The following is a 4,575-nucleotide window of genomic DNA, read 5'->3' as shown; positions in this document are numbered from 1 at the left end:
AATGACCAATTGAAAAGTAAATGCAGGATTTTAAAAAAAGATATGTTTCACAACATATTAGATTACAAATTCAGAGGAAAAAGAAGCTATTCTGAGCGGCGCTTCTAAAAGGCTCTTTTTAAATGTGAGATAAGGTGTGATTAATTTATTTTCCTGAAAGAAATTTGTCTTGAGCAAAGACACAGCTGCATGACATTCATACAATACAATACATTAACCACCAGGCAAACAATTTACAGTGAACTACATGATATCACATGACTTGCACTCAAACATTAAGGCACACATCTCATACTAAATGTACCATACTATAACACAATTAATTATTTAAAAAGCATAAAAACATGTGAACATGAGAGCATAGTAAAATCCTAAGCAACAAGCCTACCTCTTAATCAACATCATACATCAAACACGTCATATTATCTTACAGTCATTGTACATGATTCTGCCTCAGAGCAATGCGCTTTTAAGTGGTATAATTGATAAATAGCAGAATAATTTCGATATCATGCATTAATCCTGAATTACATACATTTTTAGTAACCTACCACTAAAACAACACTTTTTTTCTAATGCAAGCAAGAGACACTTTGTAGTAAGATTGAAGATATTTATATGCAAATGTTTTTGTTTAAATGTTTTTTTTTTCTTTTTCTTTTATTTAATATGCTATGGACCTTTCTCTGTTTCATTAATAAAGTTATTATTATTATTATTATTTTATAATTAATATGAATACTTTTTTCTTTTTTTTTCAGTTTTTCATTTTTTTCATTTTGTAGCTATGTTTTTCTTATTTGCTGGTGTCACAATATCTGAATAACATCTCACACATTTTTAAACACTGGGCAGATTTGAGGTATTGTCACCACGAGCCTTTACTTCTACTACTATACAATTACAGTTTCACAACTTGTAATTAAATTTTTCCCAATATGATTTTCCAGTTTTATCTTGGTATTTATGAAAATTGCAAGCACAAGGGTAACTGTGAGGCTCTCAGATAAGAAAACAGATTTCACAATCACCCTTAGGGAATATACTTAATATATCACAGTAGACTTTCTTTCTTTCTTTCTTTTTAACCATGATCCTCCCTAGACCAATATTTTTCCTTAAACCTCCCTTAGTGACTGTGGGAAAATGCATGATCCTCCCCCACCATAAATAACAGTATTCCTCAGTTTGTGGCTATGATAAATTGTGTGATTTTGGAGAATTTGATCAAAAGCATACTTTTTAAACCAACTTGCAGATTTTGGGGTTTTCCAGTTTAAATAAATACAGAATATGACCATTTAAAGTTGAACATCTCTCCCCTAAGCCATATCAAAAAACAAAACTCTCACCACAGTGCTTAAAAAAATATTCAAAGTGCCTCACCCCGTTATCACCCCCTCCCCTCTCACAAGTAACGAACAGTCCCTTATCTTTACAAACGTCATCATAGGAACTGTTTGTTGTTAAAACACTAATGGACCCGCAGGAGAAGCAACAGAACAACAGCAACAAATAAGACATTTTATTTCCAAAAGCCACAAACCTAGAAGATATTGTGTGTCGATAAAACACACCAGGCCTCCTGTGAGCTGCAGCCACTGGGTGGAGCTAACTGTCAGTCATAAAAAGATGCTTCTGTGGCAAAGAAATGCTTCAACCAGGTTCAACCTTTTTTTTTTCTGTGAAAAGGAGTTCTACTGAAAACTGACTCTATTATTCTGACTGATCAGACTGTTCAAAACTTATTTTCCAGTTAATAGCACTAATAAATGAAGCTCTACCTCCCCTCTGGTGTATTTTATTGCAAGCAGGGAACTCAAAACCTCAAAAAAGGATCAAGATGAAAATCATGTGAACAGCTATCTCTTGACTTAAATGATTAAATATAACTCATTTTCTGTGACTGATCCTTTAAGAAGAATAACGGACTACTGACATGACCAATAAAGGAACTCTTGAACATTTTAATTCCCTGGGAGCTCGTAACATCCTTCAGAAGATATGAAATTGAAGCATTGCAGCTGTTTCTTCGCATTTGAAATCTGGGAAACAACTATGCCAAAAGTTTGTTCTGTCAGTAAACAACAGACATTTGGATAAAGAAAGTAGAAGAAGACGTTTGAGTCATTCTTACATAGAAAGGAATGATGCTAATGAGGTCAGTTTTAGGAGATGAAACTGCTGACTTAAATCTGCTGGCATGGCAGAGTGAACAAATAACAGACAAGAAGCTGGACATTTTAACTGTGAACAGATGCTTAGAATTTAATTTCCACACTGTGGTGTCAAAAATCATTTAGAAACAAAAAAAGATCTGTTCCTTGGGTTGTGTAAAAAAGATTACAACATTTCATTTAAATAATTTAATTAAAACCAAATATGCAGAAAAGTGCTGACGCTGTAACGCTTTCTTTGGCCACAAACTGGGCTTGTACATTTGATGGTGGGAAAAAGGGTAAAAAATTACCATAAAACATTAAAACTAACATTCAGGAAGCCTCATTTTAGTGTGGACAATCGTGAGAATAAACAAAGGCACTCCATCTTCAGGTGTGATCATTTCAAATATTGGTTCGTTAAGCATGGGCAATCTAAGGATTATTATAGATTGCATCCTTGAGGAATGAATATATAACATTATTTCACCTGAAGTTGGAGTGATATTTTTCCATGGTTGTCTGCATTCATTTGAGGCTTCCTGAATCTTCTTTTTTGTACTTGCTTTCCCAAGAAGCACCGGTAAGACCAGTCGTCACAGCCAAGCAGCCCTTCCCTCTTCCACTGTCACCATTAGACATTGTAATTATGCCACATAAGGAGATGTTTTGTTACATGTTACATGCTGTGCATGAATAAATATCCCAGTTTTTTTTATGAAAAAGTCACTCAAAGACAGAGAAAGTAGGTTAAACTGATGTCGATCATGTAACTGCAACTAAGAATTGTTTTTATTAACTTTTTATAAATTCATAATTTTGTCAGTAAAAAAAACAGCAAGTTTTTTAAATGCTTGTTTTGATTTTACAGGGCAGAGGCGGACTGAAGGGTGGCGTCTGGGGCTCCAGCCCTAAATGTTTTCTCAAAAGTCCCAAATCTGTTATTGCTAGTTATCTTGCTTGGCCTTGCATTTAATTCAGAGTACTGAGGGCTAAAAATTGTGATTGTAAGGGATTTTTATTTTGTAAAAAGAGCAGCCCACATTGTTATGGCATGGATTTAAACAAAGCGTGTTTTTTGGGTCAACATGCATCTTGAAAATGTTGCTTAAGTTTTGCACAAATCTGTAATGGAAACCCATCTAATAAGTAAACTGACTAGTTGACATATTTTATGGATATTTCATATTTTATCAAATGTATGACAATAATTGTGCAGAGCAACTGATAAACTGTATAATTAACCCAAATAGCGAATGCAATAACTGCAGGAAGTTTGTGTAAAATGAGCCATTAAGTTAAATTTTGAGTGTATTATTTTCTGTGAATATTGTATCAGAGATGAGTTTTCCTGATTTAAGGCCTCACAAACCCCCATCAAACTTTGTTGGCCCCTAGTGGAGGTTGGGAGCCCCAGGATGGGAACCAGTGCTCATAAGGATGATTATTTTCCTTAGCAACCATCATCTTTTATCCAAATGATATACGATTTTAGGCATTCTATTGTCTCAAATAGTCTGAAAAATAATACATACAATTGCTGTTAATGGGAAAAACATCTCCCAGGTGGAGCGGGCCCCCAACTCTCTGAGGTTTATGAGCTGAGCTTCTTATGTTTACAACATGTGGTTGTGCTCCTGTCAAGGTCAAAGTCTTGTCTCTGGTAAATGTCTTGTTTTGTAGGACAAATGGTCCAAAAACAAAAGATAAGCAGTCAACTATCATGTATAATGAGAAAAAGCAAATAAAAAATCTTTACTTCTAGGAAGGTAGGATCAGCAAATGTTTGGCATTTTTGCTTAAAAACACTGTACATTATTAACTGACAATGACAATACAGCAAGTTTTCTGTACTTGTGCAGAAGGGCCTTTTTCAGAGTCATATATTGGATATTGACACATTGATGCGTTCATCAACTATTTATTTTAAATCATTTAACTATTCTGGGGACTGTATTTTAAATGTTTTAAAATTTCATGTTTCTCTCCAAAAGCACAAATACTTTTCCACGAGTGACTTGGGGAAAGTACATCATCTTCCCTCTATCATATTTCACAGTTTCTGACTGAAAATGTAAATACTCAAAAAAAAGTACATAGAAATGAAGTACATGTACTCAGTTACATTGTTCCAATGGAGATGACCTTGTAGTAAACGCACCTTTTTTAAATCTCCTTGCTACCAGCTAAAGACTCTATTGTAACTCACTCCATATAATAGCCTAATTATAGAGTGACAGTTGATGTTTTACATGCAGAGCACTTGACGTGAATACTACACACTGTTTCGTGTCAACGGACCGGTTTGACACAATTAATTAGCCCGTAAAGCTCCCATCACATGGCCGCAAAGCTGCTGACGTTAATCCTTCTACCTGCTGCAGTCTCCATGCATTAATGCACAGTGAGACTGCAG

Source organism: Plectropomus leopardus, chromosome 9, assembly GCF_026936395.1.
Source record: "Plectropomus leopardus strain MGB_pleo_1.0 chromosome 9, ASM2693639v1, whole genome shotgun sequence".
Lineage (NCBI taxonomy): Eukaryota > Metazoa > Chordata > Actinopteri > Perciformes > Serranidae > Plectropomus > Plectropomus leopardus.
The sequence above is the reverse complement of the archived record's forward strand: the minus strand, read 5'-3'. Positions refer to the sequence as shown.